This window comes from Nothobranchius furzeri, chromosome 2 (assembly GCF_043380555.1).
Source record: "Nothobranchius furzeri strain GRZ-AD chromosome 2, NfurGRZ-RIMD1, whole genome shotgun sequence".
In the NCBI taxonomy this organism is placed as follows: domain Eukaryota; kingdom Metazoa; phylum Chordata; class Actinopteri; order Cyprinodontiformes; family Nothobranchiidae; genus Nothobranchius; species Nothobranchius furzeri.
This window is the reverse complement of record NC_091742.1, coordinates 17,753,016-17,759,900: the sequence shown is the minus strand read 5'-3', so window position 1 is coordinate 17,759,900 and position 6,885 is coordinate 17,753,016. Positions and strand designations below refer to the sequence as shown.

General features: G+C 41.3%; 1 protein-coding gene across 1 annotated transcript in view; it reads right to left on the bottom strand.

The window, feature by feature from the left end:
- The window catches only part of LOC107378186 (visinin-like protein 1), a 60,548-nt gene extending 53,693 nt beyond the window's left edge, over positions 1–6,855 (bottom strand). The window contains exon 1 of the mRNA XM_015948258.3: positions 6,595–6,855. The gene's annotated coding sequence lies outside the window, so the exon portion shown is untranslated. The remainder of the gene's footprint in view (positions 1–6,594) is intronic.
- Positions 6,856–6,885: the final 30 nt, after the last annotated feature.

Here is a 6,885-nt window from a genome sequence, read left to right as displayed (position 1 = left end):
AAGTTGATCAAATATATTGAGTAGGTAAAGCTCACAATTTGAAAAAAAGTTTTTAGAACTCAAATGTGTTGAGTTAGTTCAAGCTTTTCGTTGTTTTAAGCACATAGAACTCAAACTTTTTAATTAATCAACAATTTATTTTTAGTGAGCACAACTTAGATCAATACAACTTAACTTGAATGAGTAATACTAACTAAAATTACTAACTTATTATTTTATGTTCCTATATTATCCTATTTATCTTTACGTCAACTTAAAGTGTGTCTGATAAACAGACTCATATATTTGTTAAAATACTTGTGGATCTATGGGGAAAAAAACAGCAATGAAAAAGCAATTTTGGTGGATTTCAGGAACAATAAAGAACTGGTGGGAAGGTGCATTGTGGGTAGTCATGTTTTTAGTTATTTTGTCCTATTTTGTGGTGTTTTTGCATCTTTATAGCTGGAGATTGTTGTTCTTAGTTATTACTTCATTCAGTGTCGCAAAAGTTACTTTTGTATCATGTTGACAGTGGCACCATAAGTGAAGAGGTTGGTCAAAGTAATGACCATGGTGTACCGTTCCAATTTTATTAATGCTATGGTGGTAGAATCTAATATCCGATCACATGGTTTCAGACTTGATCAGAATTTGACGTTCTCTCCTGAACAGTACTTGGATACAGGGTTTGTTTCAAAGCATTTTGAGGGCAATGGCAGACCCCTGCTAGCAGTTTTAAGTTAAGGTGCCATTAATTTTTACATTAGTCTTTATTGTATTCGATGCTGCAATAAAGTCCAAAAGTGAAGAATTTATGTTATTACTTGATTGTTCAAGCTACTTTACAGAATTGCTCTGTTTGTTAACAGACGTTAAATGTTAGAATAACAGAAATTAACATTTATCATTTCATAGACTCTCATTCATTATTTTTGGCAGTTGGGGACCCATGGTCCAGACGTATATGGGCATGACTTAGGCTCCTTTTTGGGCCATAATTCTCACTGTCTTAAAGTGTAGAGTGAGTATAATGCACTAAATCTGGTATGTCACTCGGCCATGACTGGTGACAAATAGCAAACTACATTTGTCTTAAAAATGTTTTTTTTTTCTTCCTTGTGTGGAAGTTCCCACAAGATGGAACATTTTGTAAAGGTTTTGAACTCCAGAAGAACACAGAGAAGACAACAAAGGTTTAACTGTTGACAACTGGTCAGGGTTAACCATAGACCTAAATAAATACTGGATGCATGCCCATTTCTGTCTGTGGTTGTCTTGGGAGGCCAAAAAGGTGGTTCCCATCACTGCCATTTTGGCCGTGTCTCACACGTCTCACCACAGCCAGACAATCCAAAAATGGGAAAAGAGGTGAAGCTGAGAGTAGAGCAGTGAAGGTGGGAGCAAATGATTGACACCTATAAACTCTGAACCTGTCATGTTCTGTGTCCCCTTGGTCCCCAGGCCCCTCCTGTTCGTCCTCTGCGTTCCCCTCATGTGTCCCCTTGTGCTCTGTGTGTCCTTATGCCTCCTCAGCCCTCTCCAGGTTCTCCTCATGTGTCTTCTTGTGTTCTCCAGCTCTCTCTAGGCTTCCCTCATGTTTCCTCCTAGTCACTCCCGTGTAGTTCATATTGGTTTGTAGTAGTCCTCCTCACCCCTCTAGTCATTAGTTGTTTATCTTTGCCCTTAGTTTTTAGGTTTAGTTACTTAGTGTTTTATGGGTTATGGTTTATCTTCCCCTCTGCTTAAGTTCTTTTCCCATTTATGTAGTTTATTAATGGCACCTGTTTCCCCTCTACACCTCACTCCTCACACCCATCACCTGTTCACCCGATTGCTCCCCTCTGTGTTTTAAAAACCCTGTCTTGTCCCTCAGTGATTATTGGTCCATTGTATGTGTCAGCGTTGTTCTGTCTCTCTCGAGTTTCTCCTAGTCCGTGCTCATGAGTGAGCTTCTGTTTTGTTTTTGAGCGTTCAGTGTGTTTTTGAGATTTAGTCTGGTTCTTGTGCTTTTGGACTTTTGGCGCATCCTTCTTAAAATAAAAGGAATTATTTTCTTTAACCATTCCTGCCTCGAGTCGTTCTGGGGATTCTGCATCTTGGGTCCAAACCTCCTGCTCTCAACGTGACATAACCAATGTAGCTCTGAGCTAACACGGAGCTAATCATTGACAGTTAAAGTACAAGCACAGGCTCAGGCCGCTGCGATTGGATCCTGGCACCCTGGACGCTTACTCTGCTATGCTACGGTCGGAGATCAGCGGGACATTAGCTACATGCTAACCCGAAGCTAACCGAGTTTTTCAGGCACTTTTAGTGAGAGAATGTGGTATCACTGTCTCTCTGGTTTAATTTGTGTTAAATCAGAACTTTTAGCAGAGCTGCCCTGACACTCCAATGGCCAGAAGCGGAGGTCCTGTCTTCGAAATTTTTTAACATGTTCAAAAAATTTGTGACATTAAAACTGCAAAAACTTATGTTAAATTTCTGTTTAGTTCTGCAAGAAATAGATGTATGAAGTAACAGGCTGGAGATCACACAGTATTGGTCAATATTCAGAATTATTAACTTAATAGGTAATTGGCCAATGTAAAATGCAAAAATCAGATTTTTTTTAATTCATCATCTTACCTTTTTCAAGTAAAAATAAAAAATTGTATTTTATGTGACATTTTCACAATCAGTGAACTCACTCTGTGGCTCAACTAGGGCTGCAGCTATCGAATATTTTTGTAATCGAGTACTCTATTGAATCTTTTATCGAATAATCGAGTACTCTAATAAATTATCCTTTTGTGTTTGTAAACCATTGTATCAAATAGTATGTTATAAAATACGAAATACCTCTTAAAATGAGCAAGTAATTGCCAATTATTCTTCCAGTTTTATTCAAAATTAGTTTTCAAAACTTAAGCACTTCAACTTTACTTCATAGTAAACAAATGCCTGTGCAAAAAATAAGTATACAACTTGAGCCAATTTCCCCCTCATGCGAGAATCTACTAGCCTGGCAAGCCAGACAAAAACAAGGAGTGAAACTGGTGAAGCAGCGCTGTGAGCGGCTGTGGCCCAAACAGCACCAGAACCGCTCACGGCGCATGCGCAAACATGGCTTGCCAGCTATTTCCCTATTAACACACGTCCGTTTTAATTTCTACACTTTTTTTCTCACACAACAACAAGGATTGTCGAGAAATCATGTTTGCCGTGGTTATGTCAAATTATACTGATCACAAAACATTTATTTACTTTCTTTCGTTTTCCTCCACCACTCATAAATACCTGCGTCCTCCTGCAGCAATCCCGAGGGACAACAGACATCAATAACAACACAATAAAAAGTCTGACGTGTTGTGTAAAAACTGCTATTTTTAGAACATTTTTAGATCCGACGTGTTGCTACCAGATGCACAATGTGAGCTGAACCTGAGTGCTACAAATGAAAAAGTCACAGTGTCTGCAGAATATATAGTGGACCTCTGAGTTCGCTTGCAGAAGTAACTTTTACATGTGGATGTTTCCTGGTCAGGTGCTGCAGCATCGAGGATGTGGTGTTGTGGTAGGCTAAATCCGTTTTACAGTATTTACACTGGACTACGTTTTCCGCCTTACGACGTGAAAAATGGTCCCACACTTTTGACATTTTCTGTCTTTTTCGCACTCCACCGGGGTCCACATTACAGTCGCTACTTGCGTGTGCATTCAGTGCAGTGTGTATGTACGTCACTTATTTTGGACCGGGTGAAACATGACCCCAGGCGATTGCAAAGCCATGAATTAATTAAACACGAATTAACCAAAGCCTCAAGGCAGATAATTTGACTCGAGGCTTTTTTGTACTGGAATTATTCGAGGTACTCGAGGAATCGTTTCAGCCCCAGGCTCAACTCTACACGGTTTGGGTGGTTGTTCCATTACAACTGAGAAATGCTTCTAGTGGGTAGGTCTAAAGCAGGGTGGCAACCTGACGCAAAGCATAATCACAAGGTGATCAGTACATGACATGAAAGTATCGTGAGGTTATCTGTATGTGACACAAAAACACTACTCAACATAACCACATGGTTGTGTGATTGAATATTCTGCTGCAGGGGCGTGTCCAGGGAGTGGCCTGGGGTAGCACATGCCACCCTTAGAATCTGATTGGCCACCCCAGGTGCCACCCCACTAAGTTCCAGTTTAAATTGACTTTACATTGTCGACAAAAGGCTTGAGTTGTAAACTCCAAAATAGTGTGTGGTTGCATGCACCTTTCACCTTGTTTTCTAGCCCAGGTGTGTAGTATTAGTATTAATATTAACATTTTTTCATACTCACATACAGAGTATTTAGAGTCCCACTCAACTCCAGTTGGTGGCAGTAATGCAACAAGAAGTGACTTGCTAACCACCACAAAAGTAGAAGATGAAGAGGAAAAAAAATATGGTGATTGTGCAATGTGAAACTCAAAAATTCACTAGAAAGCAAATAAATAAATAAACAATTTGTGTAAATAAATAAATAAGCATATCCATTGGTGCCACCCATAAATAGACAAGTGCCCCACATGGGCCACCCCATTTTAAAAGTCCTGGACACGGCTCTGTTCTGCTGAGTTGGTGGCTTTTTGTCAAATCCTGCAAAGACCTAGAAAAGGCTGCAGGCGAAAAATCCTGGAGCAACCAGTGACCACCCCCAACTAGCCAATCAGTGATTGATATTGTGTTTTCTACCTTGGAACAACATCGAAGAAGGCAAAACAAATGGGGCGGTAATAATAGACCTGCAACTAAAATAAACTGATTGAACCCTGCCTAGACAAGTAAAGCCATGCTTAGTAAGTACTAAATGAAAAGGCCTGTAAGTATCTCAGTTATGTCTTGTTTTTACCTCATTTAATCAAAGGTTGGTTGTAAGTTGCAACCCCCTCCCACCACCACCAATAATCTTCTCACATTACTTACACTTCTGCCTCAGAAACAAAATTAAGTTGAATTGCATTGCTGTGTGATGGCTCTGCAACGATTTCTGGAAGAAACTGCGTCAAACATATCCCTATCAAATACTTAAGAGACCTTATGGAAGCTCCTATACAATATCAGCCCTACTCTACATAAATCATGGTGGACTTGTGTCCTTGTAAAATCATCATCTTCCAAGACTTTTTGTTTAGTTTCTTATATTAGAATTTATCTTAAGTCCTCCACTGATTGCTACACTTCAGAGCTACCTACAAGCCCTGACACTCCCCCATCTGTCTTGTTACTGTCATGTGTGTGAAGCAACAAACCGATACTGGAAACAAACCCCTTTTCAGCGTTACATGATGGAGTTCTCTCTGCTCAGCCTTCAAATGCGATCAATTCTCCACCTTTTCTCTGACGTACTCATTTTTAACAGGAGAAAGCGCAATGGGGGGGAAAAACAGTGATGCAAAAGTAATCCGAGTGTGAGCTGAGACAAATCCAGAGGCATGATGACGCTCTTGTTGAGTAACAGTGAACACACCCCAGCCTGCATGTTTCTATGCACTGTGATGTTCTGCACCACTAACTCACATTTAATATGAGAAAGGGAGGAAGACAGAAAAATACAGGCAGCTGGTGCATCATCAGCAAATGTCTGTGTTTTACTTTAGCAAGACAGAGGCTAAGTGCTGGACAAGACGCCCCGGGTCATCTTGCAGTGTAATGCTTACTCTAAACCTGAGTCATTGGGCTTGAATCTGACACATCAGGTGACAGGTGCAGCCTGACCCCAAGGTTTATAGTTATAACTGGGACTTTGATTTTCATCAACGCCACCAGAGCTGCCCCTGAGCCAGGCACTGGGCTATTACATAAAGCCACCCCTATGATCAGCAGGGGCTGACCTTGAGAGGAGGGCAGAGTCTGGTGAAGCACGGCTATATCAAATGCTAACAAAAGCGAATGAGTTTTTAATTCTGGCTAATCTGACAGGTTTTTGTCTCATCTTGTTGTTGACTAGAATTCTGTGCAAGAGCGCGCACGTGCGTGTGTGCCTATGTGGGGGAGAAGCATCGTGGATGAGATGTGCTCATGTCTGCACTGATTAGAAAAAAGTAGCATCCCCTGAGGATGGGTTAGGAAGACACCCCCACCTCCTCTCTCTCCCTCTCTGTCACGCACACACACGCGCGTACAGACACTGCAACTCTAAACTAGCTGCAAGAGGAGGATGCAACACACATCTTGTCACGCCAAGCCACCCACCCCACGCAAGGGACAATTATAACCGAGAAAATGCAAGCAGCTACAGTGACATAAGCACAAACCAGCTGGCACCTGTGCTTATCACCTCTACACTTTAGATGCTGACTCAAAATGCCTGGTGTGTGTGTGTGTGTGTGTGTGTGTGTGTGTGTGTGTGTGTGTGTGTGTGTGTGTGTGTGTGTGTGTGTGTGTGTGTGTGTGTGTGTGTCATGTTTAGGTAAAAGGCACAAAAATACCACAAGGATTGGATCCAGCAGCTGTGGTTATTAAAAAAGAAAAACGCTAATATGAACACAATCAATCACTCGGGAAATTAAAAGGATGACGCACCAGGTTGCATCATGCCAGTATGAAAAATATTACAATAAAATGCAGTTTTCTGTCAATAAAACATCCATCCTACCTCGTGAGCGAAGTGAAAGAAGGAAGTCCGGTGGTTTGATGTCTGGAGTGGTCACAGAAACCCCTGCGAGGACGAACCAAGAAAAGAAAGAATAAAAATATACCAAACGCTTTTTAAATGAGTCGCTCCGGGAAGATTCGAGGTTTTCTCCTATAAGTTTTGTTCCGTTCTAACGCGGTTTTAGTTCAACTGTATGAAGAATAAAAGTGAGGAAGTGCGCGGTGGAGGTCCGTAGGAAGATGCTGTTGAACACCAAGTGCTGCCTGGCTTCTGCTGCTGCTGCTGCTGCTG